General features: G+C 35.8%; 1 protein-coding gene across 7 annotated transcripts in view; it reads right to left on the minus strand.

Moving 5' to 3' along the window:
* Window positions 1–22,500, minus strand: part of LOC106869985 (metabotropic glutamate receptor) — a 386,369-nt gene that overhangs the window by 149,118 nt on the left and 214,751 nt on the right. For all 7 annotated transcript variants that reach the window (XM_089360478.1, XM_089360475.1, XM_052971958.2 and 4 more), the window contains one exon: window positions 22,187–22,247. The gene's annotated coding sequence lies outside the window, so the exon portion shown is untranslated. The remainder of the gene's footprint in view (window positions 1–22,186; window positions 22,248–22,500) is intronic.

Raw genomic sequence — 22,500 nt, forward strand, 5'->3', positions numbered from 1 at the left:
ACGTGTATGCACCCATGCTTGCCCACTTACAAACACACACAAATATATACACATGCATACATGCACAACACACGTGTAGCTCTATATAAGACTAAGAATCATAAAGATTACTGATGCGGAAGATTCCGAATATCTTGCAACGGATTTGAGCGTATAACCCAAGAGCGTTGATCAGCTGGTTCAATATATTATCTCCATGGTGACGTACTTCTGAATGGAAGGATATAAATCAATTTAATTTTCTTCCGTTTAACTCTATTCCCGGATTTTCATGCCTCAGGAATTGGTCGATTATCTCAAACGTTAAATCAAATCTGTTTTGCAATATCTATTGATTAAAATCTGTTCCATCATATCTCTTTCTCACAGATCTTACGTGAGAACTGCTTCAATTATATAATTTCAGATCTGAGAGTTTCGTTTGAAACCTGCTATCATAGAATCGTATAGACGCAAACGAAACTTAGAGTAACGACAAATGGATATTTCAAGTGCGAATACGTACACGTATATACATGTATATATATATACATGTGTGTGTGTGTGTGTGTGTGTGTGTGTGTGTGTGTGTGTGTGTGTGTGTGTGTGTGTTTATGCTTTTTTTTGCTGTGCTTTCTGTTGTGTATGTACATACACAACAGAATAACACAATTCATACATGTCAACTTGTATCCCTTATACTGTCACATGAAAAAAGTAGGCCAGCTGCAGAAAAATTGTAATAGCATTGATACTAACGCAGTAGATAGTTTAAAGAAATAAAGAGAAAAGCTAACAATTCCAAATCTAAATTTTGGGACAAGGCCAGCAATATTCAAGGAGGGTTACGTCCATTGTATCGTCTCCAGGGCTCAATTAGTACTTAGCTTATCGACACTGAAAGGAATTTGAACTCAGAACGTAGTGGCGGGCGAAATACCACTAAGCATTTCACCTGGCTTGCTAACGTTTCTGCCAGCCCGCCGCCTTAAATAATAATAATAATAATAATAATAATAATAATAATAACTAGCAGAGATAACCGGCTTTGATCTGAATTAGAATGGCATAGATTTTATTGTTTTACTCGTACTTGTTTCAGTCATGTGACTGCGGCAATGCTGGAGCACCGCCATTGGACGAAGAAATCAACCACAGTATTTATTCTTTGTAAGCCTAGTACTCATTCTGTCAGTGTCTTTCACCAAACCGCTAGGTTACGGAATGTAAAGACACACGTTCCCAGAGTATATAGATCTTAGGAGGAAATGCTAATACTAAAATCGTGAAACATGTTACGTAATAACAGGCTAATCAGATATGAGATAATAACAATTCAAAGTGATCAACTGTGAAAAAGGCTTTTTGTGCGTTTCCAAAGAATAATACCTTCAGCAGCGCTAGTGTTGGTATATTCGTGACTTAGTCACTAACCGAAATATGTGAATCTATTGTTTAGAAGAATACTATTTGCTTGTTTAAGCGTTGGATTGGATAAATTGAGAAAATAGCTAAAATAGTTCAAATACTAAGAAATAAGCATATTGAAAATGGATGGGTTATTTCCATTGGTGATTATTTCCAGGAGGGCATGGGTTATTTCCCTTGGAAGCTTAAAAATAATTACTTCCACCGTTCACTCACACCCAAATGTTATTCCTCCCGCCGTTTACCGAAACATTTTTTCGAAATCAATTTATGCTTAAAACCTCCCCAGACACATGAGCAATGTGCGTGTGCAGTTGAAGAAAAATCGGTCGGGCCGTTTTGACGCAAAACGAGGACATACCGATACACACACAGACACAGACTTTTTCAGTTTTAATATGTAAGATAATAATAATAATAATAATAATAATAATAATAATAATAATAATAATAATAATAATCTTTTCTACTGTAGGCGCAAGTCCAGAAATTTGAGAGGTGGCGAGGGTTAATCGATCACATCGACCCTAATTATGCTTTCAAATTTTTGGCACAAAGCCTGCAAGTTCGGGGTAGAGGATGAGTCGATTACACCGCCCCCAGTGCTCGACTTGTACTTATTTCATCGACTGCGAAAGGATGAAAGGCAAATCGGCCTCTGTGGAATTTGAATTCAGAACATAAATCCGGAAGAAATGTCGCAAAACATCTTTCCCGGAACGTAAAGAAAGTAACAGAAATGGAGCTAAGTATTTTTCTGAATCGCCAATGATTCACCCGGCTTATTCTTTTTCTTTTAAAGTTTGTTAAGATTTTTTTAGTCTCCTTCATGACTGAATGAAGCTTTTTACGATTTTCAATGAGATTTAACATCAAGTCATATGTTGTTTCAATATATTTGACCATTCCAGTTGTGGTGGTTTTTTGAGAGAGTTCAACTTGGATCAATCTACGACCTTCTTAGCCTCTGGGAAAGTAAAGACGAGTTATATCTGTCTGTAGATGGTGTATCTTATTACAAGCCAGTAGCTTACGGATTTTCCCATCAATCTTCTTTAATTCACTGATATTCCAGTTCAACACAAGCACTGTATTGTAACTGAAATTTATGGCTAACACCTGGTTACGTGCATTAAACACAAATTTCAGAACTGCTCGAATTCTCCTATAACATTCCTTTCTGAGCTTCTCTTTCATGTACGCATGCTGAAGGCCAGAGCCCTCATTCATTCCTTGGTACTTGCAAGATTGTTCATATTTGTAACTATTTCAAATTCTAACAACACTGAACTCCAAGTCTTTAATTTCCCTTTCTGAAAATGTCCTTATCAATACTGTTGTTGTTGTTTTTATATACGAATCATTCTCTCTCTCTGTCTCTCTCTCTCTCTCTCTCTCTCTCTCTACATTTATATACGACCCACTACTTAATATACTCTTCCTCTTAAACTCCTCCACTGAACTTTTTTCCTCGCGACACTCTTCCGCTTCTCGCTACTTTACATTTAATATTTGAATAAATCATGTGAATGCATCGGCGAAAACCGGAACCTCCCAAGACTTGGTGTTCTATCTATTTTCAGGCACCTATACTCAATTCCACGAATAGAAATTTTACTCTATTTTTTCCTTATTTCTTAGTTTTTATAGTCTATCTTTACAAAATTAATAAAATACGCACCCTATTACCTTACAAAATACTAATAAATTTCAGTCAAGTAAAAGATAACAAAAGAAGAAATAAAAAAAAGAAAAAGAAAACGCCTTATAATGTCATTTTGACAAACTTTTTCATTCCATTTCTTTACACTTTTTCGTTTCTTTATATTCTCAATCGATGCTGAACCAATTTTAGACGAGGAATTACAGCACTAATTTAAGGAATACTGCACATAACCAGATTTTGGAAATAAATTCTTATGCATTAAAAGGAATTATTTTTAGACACGTTGCAATGATTGCTGCTGATGCTCTTGTTGTTGTTGCTGTTGTTTTTGTTGATCTGATATAATTAACATTTCCATCATCTCTGTGTCAACATTGTCATGATGATGATGATGAATGATGATGATCATCATCGACATCATAGCCGTCATCATCACCTGCAGCAGCGGTGGCAACAACAACATCTTCACCATCACCATATCCTTTTCCCGATCTCTTTCAATATCGCACTCTCTTAAACAGACATAAGTAACTTCGTACCAATGCAGTACATCATCACCAGTAACGCCTGCGCGTTACTGGATATATACATCAAGAGTGAACTTATTTAGCTTTTTACAGAAGAATTCATTTAATGCTAGCAGTCGTTAGTAAAGGTTTTTGATATGATCGATGTTCGAAGTTAACAAAGATGATTACGAACTGTTCTGAGAGATATCCTAACAATATATATATATATATATATATATATATATATATATATATATATAGTTATTAATATTTCTAAGTCTCTCTAAAGGAGACTACGGCAGCGGTACTGGAAATTAATAGTTATCGCCAAGCCAACATGGCAGTCCCAAAATTAGGACGAAAGCTGCCGTGAATTAGCTCCAAGAAGCCATCGCCTCTAGCTAGCTATGTGACACACGAACCTGTGTCCTTTATAACCTTCGAACAGGGGAGGTCAGCAGTGTCCCCCTGCTGGTTTGGCATCTGCAGACTAGACTAGTTTCAGGGTGTTGCCCCTTGTCAATGCAGAGTAGCCAAGCCTTAGCCAGGCGGCGCTGCTGACTATCTGCTCGAAGGTTATTTATCTAATTTCAGTGGAATCTATCCACTGGTTTTCAGAAATAGAGTTATTAATATTTCTAAGTCTCTCTAAAGGAGACTACGGCAGCGGTACTGGAAATTAATAGTTATCGCCAAGCCAACATGGCAGTCCCAAAATTAGGACGAAAGCTGCCGTGAATTAGCTCCAAGAAGCCATCGCCTCTAGCTAGCTATGTGACACACGAACCTGTGTCCTTTATAACCTTCGAACAGGGGAGGTCAGCAGTGTCCCCCTGCTGGTTTGGCATCTGCAGACTAGACTAGTTTCAGGGTGTTGCCCCTTGTCAATGCAGAGTAGCCAAGCCTTAGCCAGGCGGCGCTGCTGACTATCTGCTCGAAGGTTATTTATCTAATTTCAGTGGAATCTATCCACTGGTTTTAAGAAATAGAGTTATTAATATTTCTAAGTCTCTCTAAAGGAGACTACGGCAGCGGTACTGGAAATTAATAGTTATCGCCAAGCCAACATGGCAGTCCCAAAATTAGGACGAAAGCTGCCGTGAATTAGCTCCAAGAAGCCATCGCCTCTAGCTAGCTATGTGACACACGAACCTGTGTCCTTTATAACCTTCGAACAGGGGAGGTCAGCAGTGTCCCCCTGCTGGTTTGGCATCTGCAGACTAGACTAGTTTCAGGGTGTTGCCCCTTGTCAATGCAGAGTAGCCAAGCCTTAGCCAGGCGGCGCTGCTGACTATCTGCTCGAAGGTTATTTATCTAATTTCAGTGGAATCTATCCACTGGTTTTCAGAAATAGAGTTATTAATATTTCTAAGTTATAAAGGACACAGGTTCGTGTGTCACATAGCTAGCTAGAGGCGATGGCTTCTTGGAGCTAATTCACGGCAGCTTTCGTCCTAATTTTGGGACTGCCATGTTGGCTTGGCGATAACTATTAATTTCCAGTACCGCTGCCGTAGTCTCTGTCTATATCAAAGTGTCAGAGTATCATCTAGGCAACGAGATGCTAAATACACCGCTGGTCACAATGCGCTTCCAATTCTGTCTTTATTGCGCCATTCCTGTGTATCTGCATCTAAATTGCTTAACTAAATTGTCATGCCATCGTCTTGAACGCCTTCCAAGTGGCCTTCTCCGACCTCGGCAACTGAACGGGTGAACCTGTTGTGTGCAAAACATGTGCCATATGCGTCACAGCGGTACTTGCGCTTTCATTACTCTGCCATTACATCATTCGCTCCACTTGGTTCTCAGATTTTCTCATTTCGAATATGCTCTCGTAATGATATTCCTCTCATAGATCTTTCCATGGCCCTTTGCGTCGTAGCCAATCAATAGCCCACGTCTCACTTGCATATTATAAACGTGCAGATGTGACGGCGCTTTTGAAGAACCTGGCACATATGCTGTTGTCTAGCTTTGCTTTGAACACATCCTTTATTGAATTAAATGCCTTTCGTCCAGTGCTAATTCTCTTTGCGATATCAGCATCCATACCTCGGCACATATTCACTGTGTGCCCTAAGTAAACGCACTCCTTTGTCTTCTTCATCTCATTGATTCCCAATATTCTCCCATGGAATGTGACTAAATTAGGCTTATTTTGCAGCATACACCTCCACCTTCCCACCTTGTGGTTGACACAATTCTTCCATTGGTGTTGCTATGCCTGGATCTCTTTGGTGAAGAAACTTTCATCCTGTTTGTCAAAAATAATCAGCAGGTAGACGTGAAAGTCCCTGCGATACTGGTTCACAGTGTTACTTCTTTCTAGAGTCTGTCTACTTTGAGTTCCTCTGCCTATAATCATTCTTATTATATTCGGGAGTATACAACGCTCCTGCAATGTAGTCATTCTCTGTCGTTGGAAGAGATTTTACATATATTCGAAAAAAAAAAAATGTGTATTTTTGAAAATCATTTTGAAGTGGTAAAATTTGAATCCCGTAGTATCGGGCGAAGGCGATTATTTTTCCATAGCTCCTCCTGTTATACTTTTCTGTATTACCAACAGCTTCTTTGGATTTTGTTTCAGACATAAGCGTTTGAGAGAGATTTGTCGAGAAGTGCAACGTGAAAGTATTTCTTTATGTAACTCTGTGAAAGCAGCAAGGAAATAGTAAAATATTTGATGATGCTTATTGGTGATTGAGAAGATTTTGTTTCTTTTCTTGTCTTTTTAAAAATTTTAACTGTTTTTGACTTTTGGCACCGAGTCGTTCTACATCGAATAGATCTATGCACAAAAGTATTTAATCATTTAAGCCATATACTTCACTATTTATTTTTAGCAACATCAGCCAAAGCACTGCGATGTGTTTGGTGATTCGGCTGCTAGTTATTGCTGGTCAATCAATCACATAACCATTTTATCATTGCTATTCTGTAAGTAAATATAAATGATGCTGCACTAGATATGCAAAAAAGAATGGATCCAAAACTATATTTTCTTAAACGAAAGTATTTTTGGTAAAGACTTCTACGGTGAGATTTCAGTAATATTTTTTTCCCTCTGGCTGTTAGTAATTTTTATCTGTGAGGTCGATATATTTTTTTTTACGTGGCTTATCTTATAGCCTTAAACCCTTGTCCTCAATTCCGCAGTATATTCGCATCAAGAGCAAATAACTCATTTGGAAGAAAACTTTGATTTGGCATTATTCACGTCTCCTTCCATTATAATGGTGGAGTTACTTTTTCTCATTTGTTGTACCCATGAGGCCAAATATGATTGATTGCGTATTCCTGACGTGAGCGCATCGACTTGAAATGAAAATTCTAAGCAGTTTGGTACCATCCGACCTACGTTTTGAATCATGTGCTAACAGAAGTGTCCTTAAAAAAATAACAGCAAAACTCCCCCAAACAACATCTTCATATGGAGAAAACTGGATAATGTAGTTCCAAAATATGAAAAATGCGTTTCAAAAACGAAAGAAACGAAAATAAAATAAAAGAAAAATAATCATAAACAGACAGGATGGGTACAACCCTGAACGTCTTCGATCATTGGCCTCTCAACTAAACTTATCACAGACTTACACAAAAACAACAAAACTCTGATTGTAGAATACTGGAAAATGAATGGCTTAAAATTATAAGGTGCTTCTGTATTTCTTAAAGAATTCCGCGTTAATTCGTTTTATGATAAATGAGGACAATATAGAATCTATGAACTTTCATTTAATTGATGCGTTATATAAAATAGATGATGCCTCATTAATCAATAAATAAATTATAAAGTAATTAATTGAAAAGTAATATTAAATGAATGTTTATTTAAAACATGAATTATGAATATTCTATCAATGGGTTATTAAATATTTCTTTACATTTGCTCGTTGACAATAATGTACGTCTAACTATGTTAATGTTATATTAGTTGGTTGTCATATTGATTATTAAGAGCAAAAGTGACAGAGTCGAAAGGGCGGCGGCGGAGACAATGTATTGCTGTGTTTAATTAGTACATTGACGTTTTGATTTCAAAAAAGCTTTAGGTTAAAATCAGCTTTCCTTCTTCTAGAGTCGATAAAATGTAGTAAGTGAAGCACTGGTGTCTAATTCATTGTATGTTACCTCCCGAAAAATGTGTTGACCTGTGTTAATACTAGAAACTGTAGTCATTCAAATTTCAAATCCGGCGGAGTTCAAATTAATGAAGTTTTAGTCAAGTATTGAACTCTGTGGCATCGACTAAACTTTCTCCTTTCGGAATTGCTAGCTTTGTATCTGAAGCTTGTATTATGGTATTCGTCCTTACAAATATTCACGGTGGTGCATTGGCGCAATCAGTAGAGCACTCTACATGATACTTTGCGCTATTTACTTACGATCTTTTACGTACTAAGTTCAAATTCCTTCTGGTGTAACTTCGCATTTCGATATTACTGTGGTGATAAATGCACAAAAGCTATCTTAATTTTCAATACCAGATAAACGAAACAAAATGAACATAAACTAAAGCAAATTTTGAGATTTTGGATGAGTTTCATCGCGTTAAAAACATTAAAAACGAAAAAAAAAAAAAACACACTAATACATATTCTCCATTGCGGCAGTTCAGCAGCGACAGAAACAAAGTAGAAGGAAGTAGAATGAGCAGAATTCACATTAACCATTATTTGGCACCGACCTCACTGACTCAGTAACTGTCCGTCATTCTGTTGCTGGTACAACACATTCTCTTCTTCCCCAACATCACATTTATTGCTATGGCAACCGAACCTATATCATCAGTAGTAACAGTATAATTTACTACTACTACTACTATTCCGCAAGAAAATAATTGTCTCCCCACTTTTACCTCCCCACTTCATTCCATTAATATGCCTGCAAACATCATTCCCCCACCAAATTCACCAGGCTAAGAAACCCACAAGCTACTCAATCTTACGTCTACCAAGATCTACCTGGTATATTCCAAACGTTTTAAGGCTTTTTTTTTAAAGGAGAGCCGGTTATAACTGCCCTAGATTCTTGTCCTGTTAGTTACTCGTTACTATACAACTAATAAGACGACCTACGAATAATGGTTTGTGATTGGAGATTTAAAAAAAAACGTAGGGGCAGCAGTAACTGTGTGGTACGTAGCTTGCTTACTACCACATGGCTCCGGGTTCAGTCCCACTGCGTGGCACCTTGGGCAAGTGGTGTCTTCTACTATAGCCCCGGGCTGACCAAAGCCTTGTGAGTGGATTTGGCAGACGGAAACTGAAACATGCCCGTCGTATATATATATATATATATATATATATATATATATATATATATATGTATATATGTGTGTGTGTATGTGTGTGTGTGTGTGTGTGTGAGTGAGTGTGTGTGTGTGAGTGTGAATGTGTGCGTGTGTGTATTTGTGTGTCTGTTCCCCACCCTCGCTTCACAACCGATGTTGGTGTGTTCACATCCCCACAACTTAGCGGTTCAGCAAACGTGTATGATAGAATAAATACAAACAATAAGTCGATTTATTCGATTAAGGGCGGTGCTCCAGTATGGCCGCAGTCACATGACTGAAACAAATAAAAGAATGAAAGAAGACGAAATGTTATTAAATGGAACTGTAAACCTAAACTTTATGCATTTTTTTTCTAGCTAAATAAATTGTTTTTTTTTATATACTTTGATCGTATTTTTATGTGTGTCAAATGTCACATCCAAACACACAATTGACTGTATTAATAAAGAGCTTATTCTATGCAATGCTTAGGAGCATTCGTCGGAAAAGAATAAAGGAGGGAAGAGAAAACCGCAATAAATCAAAGAAAGACAAGCAGCAATGAGAGTCAAAAGTGCATGCACGGTGCACTAACTAAAACGCAAAAAGTGAGAAAAATGGAACCGTAAAAGAGCCATGAAGAATAAAAGACGCTTTAGCTTATCATGAGTAGTGTTGGTGGACTCTTGAAAGCGTGACAGTTTTGAAGAATGCCAGGTACTAAGAGGTAATTAATTTCATGCTTCGACACTTCTAAAGGTGAAAAACTGTTTCCAAAAGTCATGGGTGCTGCGTTGTGTCAAATACTCTCAAGAAACCAAGCGGTAGCTTGAATATATAGCTTCATTCCTTCGCGTCGTTAATGAGAAATCTCTCCATACCATCGGTTAAAACATGCATAAAGCTTACATCAGTAAACTGGGGAGCATATCAAGAGAATGCGCTAGAAAGCAGTTTTATGAGAACAACTAAGTAATTATACTAATTCAGAATAACATGAGGGATTGCTCACTGCGGATGAAAGGACTTGGGTCCGTTGAAACGGTGGATAAAAAATATTTAAGAAATACATTACTACTTTCCAAACTGAACTGAAATTAGGCATAACGGCTATTAAGAACTCTGACAGCTTCTACACAGTTTAGGTTAAGTGAAGCCAATGGCATAAAGTAAACAAAGTTATACACGTTAAATTCTAAACGAAAAATATTGCATAACTACATAAGGTAGAGCTAGCACGAATAATATCTACGATGACGTTAATCGCTAAACAACAATAATAGCCCCGAAAGTCATGTTAGAACAGAAGCAAACATAACCCTTAAAGATCACAAGGAGAAATTCGTCACACAAACTCCAATAAAGGCTAATAAACCCTTTTAAAAGTGTGCTGGATTAAGCTATCAACTATCTACTGAACCGCAGAAACGGCAAAGTTTGAAAAGCAGCTCGGATACAACAATGAAATAATAAAAAAAGAATGTTAGCTCGTTTAATAAACATGAGATCAAAATAGATGCAAATTCTCAGTTCAACATTATCGAAATATTGATTTCAAAACCGTTCCTCGCAAAGTCCCATGAATTTGGGATAACACAATCTGATATCTGTTGCGGCGGTTTAGATATAATTATACATATCAGAAGTTCATTACGTTTTGACAGAGACCCTGCATAGATGCAAGGCGATTATGATTTATTCTATGGCATGATGGGCTTATAACAGTTAGAGGAGAAGCCAGCTGTTATATACCTTTAAACATACCATGGACGTATCTAAATGCATACTTATAAAACAAATAGACTTCTACAACGATGATGTTCTAGTTGTGCGCAGAAATGTCAACGGACGCATAAAATAAGAAAACACATAATCGGTATCTGTAATGGATTGGGAATTGATATTATTTTAACAACTAAACTAAAACGTGTTTGTTATTCCCTTGAAGTCAAACCATACACAAAACGAAATAAAAAAGCTTCGTTATATTTACAATCTTATTTCTCATAATCAGCAACTGGGACAACTATTTGTGGAAGTGAAAACTAATTTAGAGTAAGATGCTCGATAAATACTGGTGGAAAATATTACAGGTTGGCTACAGGTTGTTCTAAACATTGTGTCACCTTATTGTATCACATAATACATCCTAGCTTACAGCCCTTTACTAGTTTCAGTCTGTGCGCTGAAGCTATTTTGGTAACCTCCTCTAAAGATTTGTGTCAGATCATATGACTACCGTTACATATTTGAGCTTGCTTCTTTGGTTGCTCGATCTCTATCTTCCGATTGACTGAGGTATTCATTGGTGTAAGGGGATACGAGCACAACACACTCTTAAGTATATGATAGGACTACAGACACTAGAGTTAACACATAATGCGATACCTTGGTTAAGAATTTTGCTCCGTAAATACTTCGTTTACGATGCAAACTAACTTCGAGGCATCAGAGCCAAATGTCTTGAGGCAGAAACTAGAAAATGCTAGTTTTGTTCAAAATAGTCCGTTAACTGAAACTGCATGTTTTTATGTTGTAGACTTCATATATCACCCTATGTATCGCCACTACCAGGTCCTTGGGTGGCCTTAACGAATACTTTCTGCTTGATTCATTCGAACAGCATATTCATCCCAGAAAAGAATAACTCAACATTCTGATACACTATTATTCCCTTAAATCATAATTTTGTGTTGCCTTCTTTCGTATTCTCTCCTTCAGTTACTACGAACTGAAGGTAAAGAAAAAAAAATGGCTATGGGTGTCATTCTACATTATCTGATTAACCATTAAATATAAAAAATAGGAACGCAATAAATATTTCATTTTATTGGTCTGTGCCGAAGTGATATTAGAACAGATTTCGGAGAACTGAACAAAAGAAAGATAAACGATAAACAGAGAGAGAAATCAATGTCCATGGCTGAGAGAGAGAGAGAGAGAGAGAGAGAGAGAGAGAGAGAGAGAAGTGTTTCGTGCAGTCGTGCACATGAAGTGGGAAACAAAAAAAGTGTTTGTGAATACATCACATGGCGAGGTAGAAAGGGAGAGAAATATGGAAAGAGGAATATATTACACGAGAATATTCTTTAAAAAGAAAGGAGAATGCACGCTATGTTTACTGGTGCTTATTGTTCAATTTATTGATAAAAATATTATATTGAAGTAAAAAGAATAAGGCTACATGCTTGTATTATAAGAAGGACGGAGGAGAAGGGCAAAGATCTGAAGTTCAAAACGTACGAAAATGTCGACAAAACAGCTCATAGCAAGGATTGAAATACAGTCCTTTATAATGTTAACTTGAAATAACAAATTAGTAATGCCATTCAATGAAAACATCGAACAGATAAATAAATTCTAGGAAAAAGAGTATTTTGTTTACACCTGTTGTTTCATATAAAATCAGGATTCCTTTGTGACAAAACTCAAAGCGATGAACTCACTTATAACTATAGTTTCTGTAGAGAATGGAAAGACGAAGAGTACATATGACTTTTGTGCGCCCTCCAGACTGAAATGATTGGGGTAAACAATGTCTGCAGGAAAACAATATGCTTTCATATGGAATGTAATATTTAAGTGGACCAGTCATCCAAACACTGAATATCTTTATGATAGAATTTCTCAAGGAGTGTATTGGTTATTGATACGACTTTCCCTGGCAATAAATATCCTGATGATAAACAACATAGGAATGAGAGAAACGCTTATGCTTTTAGCTGAAAAACTGTGCATATAGTAATCAACTGTGTAGGTGGATGAATGAAAATCATAGTAAAAAAAAACAGAAAGCTAAAAGAGCGGCAGAAGTAAGTAGGTCACGTGATTGTGTTGTACGGAAATAAAATATTGTGGATGAGCGAATCGTCATAGATAAGAGCTTATATGGTTGCTCTCCAATTAAGCTTCAGATTAATGTTTGAGTGTATATATGTCAGTTTTGTATGTGCATGTATTGACCTCTCTATTAGTCTCTTATTTCATTGTCATACTTACGTGTATATGTATAGATGATATATGATATATCCGATTCAATATTATTTCCTCATTGCAGTATCATTAAAATGGTTCTTTGTTTACCAGAAAGGCTACTTAGACTTTACTGACGGTTCTATTAGATTGGTTTATTGCTTTGATCAACATAGAAATTTATAATTCATTCGTGGCAAATATATTCTTATATATTTCATTACCAAGAGACATCTAATAAAGATATAAAAATGAACTACCTGAATTCGATTCCATTTAACAAGAAAATATTCTCAAAGGATTCTCTCACTAAAAGCTTTTAGATTATCAAAACTTTAAGAAACTAATATTATTTCATACAAAATTCATCGCTTAAAGGTGTACTTCAAACTATTTCAAACTATATTTATCAATATGTATAACCAATTCCATGTTTCAAGTTTGAAATATATTGTGACCTTCTTTGGAAGAGAATTGAAAAAAATAAACTTTACATTTTTTTCATACGTGTATTCACACACACACACACACACACACACACACACGCACACACACACACACAAATGAATAAATAAATAAAGAAAGAATATATTTCACAGGCAAAGATATTCAATATTTTGTGATTGCCGGTAATATAATAAATATGAAAATTTTCGTGCACTGGTTATTGGTGTAAAACCCATGAATTTTGTAAATTAATTCATTCGTTTTTATACGACATAGCTTCATATTTTCAGGATCAGAATAATGGAATACATAATATATATTTGCACTTCAATACACATAATCATTACAAAACAGAACTTCAAACAACCAAAATATACGTTTACTGCGTGTTAAAAGCAAATACCGAAATATTAAGTTTTTGATTAATGCAAGTGTAATTTAATATTGAATATTTAGAGGAGACACACACAGAAAAGCAGCAATTCAGTAGAAATATGTTTTCATCCTTCCCAGATGATAACATTAGTACGGTTGATATACTGAGGTCGCTTCAATAGCAGATAACACTTGACTAGGTTGCAATTACTATTTAATAAATCAAAAAATTGTTGTTGTTATGGTTCTTGTTATTTAGTCCTAGCCTAGCGAAGGAGCGGATATAAGCTCAAAGACAAACTAACCGTGACCATCCTGTTATTTGGAAAAGCTTATCTCTAATTGCATCGTAAAACATTATTTTTCTCTGTTACTGGTGCTTACCAGTTTTTCAGCTGCGGCCATGCTGTAGCAGCACATATTCTAGTTTGTAATATATTCTGTTTATCTACATTGACGGACCTGCTTAGTTGCGGGATATAAAAAGACACAACCGGAATACATATACACAAAGATATATATCACAAACAGACAGACAGACGGACACACACACATATAAATACACACACACACATAGACACACACACACACACACACACACACACACACACACACACACACACACACATAAATACATACATGTGATGAGCTTCTGCAAAATTCTCATCTCCCAAATTAAAATAATGTACTCAGAAAATATTTGTCACGTAGTGGAACGATACTCAGAACTCAGTGACTTCCTAACTACAAAATTATATGTCTATGAAAAACAGAGTCCATTCACTTCATTGGAGGTAGATGAAATAAAATAATACAGCAGCAATGCAATATGTTTATTTGTTTGCAGTTTGCATCAGTGCAAAACCAAATAGTACGCGTTCGGCTCTCACTTGTTGATATTTGATTAAAATGTCTTTGTAAAGATGAAACATGTATATCACTCAGTCGTACTTCTATAAGGTAAGGTTACGAAGTAATAAATTATTATTTTTGCATTGCTGCGGTATCTTGGATCAACTCTGAATGAACAGACATGATGAAAAACCCACCAACAGGGACATTTCCGCCAGTTTAGGAGTATATAGGATTATATGATCTAAGGGGTCCTGCCTGATTTTAAGGCGGTCATATATGATGTAAGAAATATTTTACTGCTATTTTCAGGGGATCGAAGGACAATATAGTCTTTTCTTTGTCGGTTCGTTAGATCAGTGCTGACATCAGTATTCTTTTACGGATGGATTCAGTGGCGTTGGTCATCGAGAAGCAAATGGGAAACTATTTATAGGAGACTATCGAAATACAATTTTATTTCACCATTTAATCCATTTCTCTTTGCTATTGCAACTACTCTCTTTAAGAAAAAATACGCTCCTGTCGAATTTTTAATGTCTTGCATCGTAGCTTTTGCAGTTGGGTTTTTATGTGTTGAAAACACCTCATGTACTCTATGATGGTTTTAATCAGATTATCCAACTCTTAGAGGGAAGAAATGAGATTTTGCGAATTCCATTTAGTCTCTAGCAACATTTCAAGTATTTAATACAAGAATATGTTACACATTGCTTTCCAGTAACAGAGCAAAATAATATTTTACGATGCAATTAAAGATAAGCTTTCCCAAATAATAGGATGGTCACAGTTTGTATGTCTTTGGTATTAGGTCCGCTCCTTTCTCGCTAGCCTAGGACTAATATGATGTAAATTTGGCCTCTATTTCAAGGCAGTTAAGCGATCACTGAATCACCCTTCTTTACTTTTATATAATTGCATTGTTCGATCAGTAAAACACATGCATTGTCTCCGTAATGAAGGGACTAATCAAAATTTGTAGTTCACAGACCGTTCTTAAAGAGAGTAGTTGCAATAGCAAAGTGAAATAAAATTGTTTTTCGAAAGAATGTCGTTATCTGCGTTTAACGTTTGCTGCACTTAAACCAATTAACGAAGGCACAATGTATGCCACCACATCCTACTCTTTTGCGCGAGTGACGGTTATATTTTTATTTTTAATCTGAGTTTTACTAAAATGCTTCTAAATTTTATGCTTACGTTCACAAAATATACTATTTTGAGACATATTGCTTTTCAAAATCTTTTTAAAGTTTGTTTACATAATGCAAATATAATTTTTGACATTGTATTTAAATGAGCCGCTCGAAGTTTATTTAAAATTCAGTATGTAAATAAAACTGAAGATAATAACACTACGCGCACACAAACACACACAAATTACTACCATTCATCTTTTATCAGGCACCACACATTACACTCACAAAATCATATACACGCTCGGTTTTTTTTTACACAAAATTGCCATTCCATAAATAACATATTCAGATTCATTTTGAATATGCTGTTGTTTGTTAAACGATTCACTTCAAAGTTTTCACAACTAACCTTAAATTTCTTGTATAATTTACAGTTGATAGGTTATAACGAGAACGGCGAAGTATTTATCGGTTTCTGGTGAAAGAATAATACACCATTTCGATTCACGATTAGCGAACAATGTCTTTTGTCTTTAGACAGTAATTCGACAGAACAATGAAAAACAATGACCACTAAAAACTTACCACTGCTCTTCTTTAATTTTCTCTTGTACTTAAGTTTAAGATAAAAATTAAAGTTATGCCATCAATCCCGAGCGAGTATCACTTGATAAATCTTATCCTGTCTTCGCTTTTTGTTTTAGGGGTCCACATCGTCAAGAACAGGTAATAGGCATCCTCTCATGACCCTCACCTTTGATACAGTGAAACATTCAGAATGAAAAGACAGAGGGTTGCACAAGTACTTGGCCGGTACTCACTACAAGTGAGGAGACTCACTACAATACATGAAATAAAGTGACCTGTTCATGGACACAATACGCTTAAGAAATGAAAGCATAACTTTATGATCATAAATCGCAAGGCTCGTTCCCAAATAAGCTTAAAATCATATTGTTATTAAAAATATCAGAGCAGTGTAATCGCTACATCCATTAGACAGCGCTCTTTACAGGGTAATAAATTCAGATCTTTCATTTCGAATTTGCCATTAAAAACCTCAACATCGCATATATTCCTGAATTTCGTTGAAAGAAATAAAATTACATAAAATTTTATAATTTCGAGCTTTATCCCATTGCGCGGCACACTGGGTAGCTGCCTGCAGGAGCCACGGGCCGACTAATGCCTTGTGTATTTGTGAATTTGTTAGATGCTCATTCTGTGCAAACCTGTCGTGTGTATATATATATATATATATATATATATATATATATATACACTTTTACTTGTTTCAATCATTTGACTGCGATCATGCTGGAGCACCAACTTTAGTCGAAGAAACAGACCCCAGGAGTTATTCTTTGTGAGCCTAGTACTTATTCTATCGGTATCTTTTGCAGAACCGGTAAGTTTCGGGGACATAAACGCACCAACATGGGTTGTCAAGCGATGGCAGGGAGACACAGACACACACACATATATATATATATATATATATATATATATATACATATATATATATATATATATATATACATATATATATATATATATATATATATATATATATATATATATACACGACGGGCTCCTTTCAGTTTCCGTCTACCAAATCTACTCAGAAGGCTTTGGTTGGCCCGATGCTATAGTAAAAGATACTTGCCTAAGTTGCCACACAGTGGGATTAAACCCAGAACCATGTGTTTGGGAAGCAAGCTTCTTACCACACAGCCAAGTGTTCGTCTACACACATATATATATATATATATATATATATATATATATATATATATGCGTGTGTGTGTGTGTGTGTGTGTGTGTGTGTGTGTGTGTGTGTGTAGGAGGGGCTCCCACATAGTGTATATCTGAGTACTCAACACACATATATTGCGTGAGCGCGCGTCTTTCTGTCACTTCTACCGAAAGACAATATGGGGACTTGGCTCTTAGTCGAATGAAGTCGATAGAATAAATTCCAGACTTTAAAATAATAAAGTATTTATTAACTAAACCTTTTTGCTATGGCGCAGATGAATGTTTACAATCTAATTACTAAAGAAGAAAAAAAGAGCATAAGAATAAATGAATTTGGCGATATAGCAAATATATAGGTTGGTGGTTTGCAGCTCGAATATTCAAATCTGTTTATAAACATTTAACAAACAAATACCTTTAATTCTTTATCTTGGACGTTACTTTCCTACTAAAAATTATACCTTGTACAGAATAAGATAAAGGAGAATATATTTCAACAAAGCGAGTCACTAAGGAGCAAAAGTGAGAAACATCATAATCTGGTGGGTCTATCAAACAAAAAAAAACGGAAAGTAAACAAAATCTTCATATTGCAGTAATAATGTTGAGTGAAAATCTACGTGGAGCCGTTCATATATCTTCTAAACTGTTCTAAATACCTCACGATAATAGCAAACCAGATGCGAAAGTGCTTTACTAATGCCTGGACAGATTAAAAGAACCATAGTTAATAAATATAACATATAAGGAAAAACGATAGATAGAAGAAAAGCCAGTGCTAAGACCAGATATGAAAAGCTTAATCGAAGAGTATTAGAAAGAGTTATATGTAGTATGGAAGCACACAGTTGAAAGATCCGCTTTCATTCAAGATGTGTAATAGACTCACAGTCGGATATTACAGTCAAGTCTCCTTTAAACCATATTCTAGAGAAGAATATATCAGGTAATGTGTTCCTGGATGAAAGAAATATAAAGACGGATAGGTTATGCTGAAATACATTTGACCCTCGGTTTCCCGATTAGAGTCGAAGGGGGTCGATACAAAGGCTGGAACAGCCAAAAGAAAATCCGTGGCTACCATAGCAGCAAAGGCGATACTAACTGCTGTAAGAGCAACAAAAGAAACGGTCATATTAGGACTGATGCCATCTAGATTAAGCTAATGCTAGAGCACATCTCCATGATGACACAAAACCTATATAGAAGCTCACACACACACACACACACACATACACACACACACACATACGCACACATTGACAAATTTTAGCGCTGCTCACCGACCAAAATATCTGATTCCGAAGCAAGACCTAACAAAATGGGTAACCGAATATAACTTTTAAAAGTATTCTCTCATTTTCTACAATGATAAGACAATTGCAGTCAATACGTCAGTTATTTCCTTTCAGCTTCATTCCACCCTCCTCCCGAATGGCTATTCAGGTATCTTGCCGTTCATACAATCATTGGAGTTTAATGTACGACGTTAATTTCCTTGCCTCTTCTGCAAAATATATAGCTTTTAAGAGTAAAATAATTTCCTACTTCGTCTAATGCTTGTATAAAGCATATGCACATCGGCCAATTCTTTCATTCATTCTTTCTTTCTTTCTTTATTTCTTTCTTTCTCACACACACTACACGCATATACATACATACATACAAACAAACATACATACATACATACATACTTACATACATGCATACATGCATACATAAATGCATGCATGCATAAACCGCAACCCGAAGCAACAAGTGGCGTATTTGGCGTGGCAGACTATTTATTGAAAATACGATGAATACTGTCTTCAACTTTGGAGCCACAACTATCAGCCATGTTAAATAAATGGTTAGTCCTCAGCTGAAATAACAGCGGGAGCCTTTTATTCACGATCGTAGTGGTTTTCGACTGAAACTTGAATTTAGCATGTAGAAAATTACCACAAACAACATGGCTGGACGTTGATGTTGAAATTCCAAGGAAAGAGCCATGGATCTAGGTTAGAAACAGACCCTTTATTTATTGGCAAGGAATCTTGAAATAAAACTGTATAATGACACACACACACACACACACACAGGAGTACACACATGGACCGCTGAAATCTACAAACATTTCCATTCTTTCTTCTAGCTCTATGTCAGAGCTAGAAGGGAAACGACCAACTTTGGTTTCAAGATGAAAGGTGTTCTTCCATCAGGATAATGCTCAGCTATATACAGCGAGAAGGACATTCCAAAAGCTGGGGCAGTTTGAACTGGAAACGATGCCCCATCCACTAAATTCGCCCTTCCCATCATATTTGCCCCAACCACCATATTCAATGGACATTGCCCCATCTCATCATCGTTTATTTTGCATTCTTCAAAATCATTTCAATGGAAAAAATATGAATTCTGTAGTGGAGGTCAAAACAGTACTGCAGGAGTATTTTTCATCATGGACAAGTGAATTTTGGAAGAGAGGCCTTGCACGTCTACCAGAAAGATGGAAGAAGAGCATTGTAGAAAACGATGGAGAGTATATTTTAGTTTATAAAAAGAATCGTTTTTATCTTAATTTTGAAAAATAAAGATGTATAAACAACCGCATTATTTAAGGGATGACCATATATATGTATGTGTACAGAGAGAGAGAGAGAGATAGAGAGAGAGAGAGAGAGAGATGCACATATGCATGTATTCCAACTGCTGGAAATTTTCCAAAGTATTCTTCGATTGCACAGTTATGAATCGAGAGAATACGGTAACAGGTGCTTTTATCAGATTCTTTAATTAAATCTGGAAAATAATTATCGCTCACTCCAATTTCTAATTTAAAACATCTCTTAACGGATCTGAAGCGTCTCATATCCTGTCACGAATACGTAAATGAATAACAATATACATATACATACATATTTATATATACACACACCCATACATATATTTATTTATAAATATATAGGGCTGTGTGTGTAAGTAAATGTATATATGCATATTATATATTTATATCTAAATCTCTGTATATTTGTGTGCTTATACTTGCCCCGACATTTTTGCTTTTTGGAGTGTTTGCTTGGAACTTGTATATGAATAACATTCCTTCGGGCGTTCAATATTTTTGATTACGCCCAATGATGTACTGGTTGATAATTCGCAGCAGCTATTCCAGATTCTTCTAAATCTCTCAGCATAAGAAATCGACTCTAAACATGAATAGAACGCGAGGTGGAGTATTATGTATGATTGTACATAACGATGTGCCAACTCCTCTTATTATACATTTCGTAGCGATTGATCAATATAAGGTGTTATGAAATACTTATATATTAAATCGAATATCTACAGAACTATTTAATGAATATATAATATATTTTGCCAATACCAAACAGGTATATTCCATCTCAAACACGCAAATAAGTGAATGAACACGGAAAGAAAATATTATTTAGATGTCTGATATCATTAATATATGCATCAATCTACATACAGAATTGACATGCAAATCATTTGATAGCATATATATATATGTATATATATGTATATAGAAATATATATATATATATATATATATATATATATATATATATAAGTTGATATCAATTTATATATATTTATATATATATATGCATATATAGTGATATGTATATATATTTATGGATACATGATATGTATACATGATGGTGGCATATGTGTGTATATATAACTCCGCTACCTTACACACATACATACACAATATGAAAATATAATGACTGCTAAACTAGTAACCTTGTTAGTTGGATACAGTGTATCGTGTTAAGACGCTGTGCGATGTGAGTTCAAATTCCAACAAAGACAACAATGTCTTTTATGCATTTGGAGTCGTTAAGAAAAGGATCAACTCAGCGCATAGAATCAAAGGAAATGTAAAAGTGTCTGATATTTCGCTGGTTTGTAATTTCCCCAACATTTTGCGTTCTGACAGCAACACCACCGATTCCGTTTGCACAAAGCTGTTTTGGTTTTCTCATAGCGGCCTTTACCCTCAAGTACGATGGTGTAGTGGAGAGGAGAGACTTGCTTGAATGGTCAAAGCTTTCCTTAAAAAACAAAACCTTGGCCAGGGGTTTTGAAGAAGATACGATGTGGACTGTATATCTGCATACACGTGGTGATAAGGAGTCTATACAGACACACGGCAGCTCGTACACACACACACACACACACACACACACACACACACACACACTTTTATTAAAGTCCTCGGTGGGATTATAAGCAAAATACACCGGTTGGCAGATGCACAATGTGAAAGGGAAACTTTTCATCTCAGGAAGGCCGCTCTAGTGTTTAAAACAGCAAGGATTACGTAACTGGTCACAATGAACAACTCGGAATGTTGGGCCTCCAACAAGGACTTTCGCTATACCCTTAAAAGTCAGAATCAGGACCTCCTCGTATGTCTACGGACCCTGAAGTTCTAAAATGTCCTGTGGTATGTGAAGATGAAACGTCTTGTGGTGTTTTTCTGGATTTTAATGCTCAAATTCCGCCGAGGTTAACTTCGCTCTTCTCCTCGGAGCATGAAATATAACGTAGCAGTCAAGTACTGAGGTTTATGTTATCAACTAACCACTTCCCTCAAAATTGTTAAGCGTGCATCTACATCTGGAACAATTTCTGCTCAAAAATTTTATTAACGAATGTAGTTTTCTTGTAATTGGCTGCGATACATTGTTATCGTGGAAGAAGCAACTAAAAATAGACTCATTAAATTCTCTTAATTGGCAATCCATATATATTCGAATATACTAACCTTCAATCAGTGTTCTGCTTCAATGAAGGAAATATACATGGCCACCGGACGCTCAGCGAAACTGTAACGAAAGAAAGGGCAAATATAGTGATCTACCCTGAAAATTTAACATATAATATTTCACCATTTTTATTCTCGTCATCAATACAGATACATAAAAACTGGTACAGACGAATACATTTAATATGTATAAGCGTAGAATATACGATAGGATAGAGAATAGATATATTTTGGTTTCATGTTAAGAAAAGAAAGAAAATATCCTAGTTTCTCAATATTTTAAGCCAATGACATGGAAAGAGGTGTTCGCCTCC

Source organism: Octopus bimaculoides, chromosome 11 (genome assembly GCF_046866305.1).
Source record: "Octopus bimaculoides isolate indiv1 chromosome 11, ASM4686630v1, whole genome shotgun sequence".
NCBI lineage: Eukaryota > Metazoa > Mollusca > Cephalopoda > Octopoda > Octopodidae > Octopus > Octopus bimaculoides.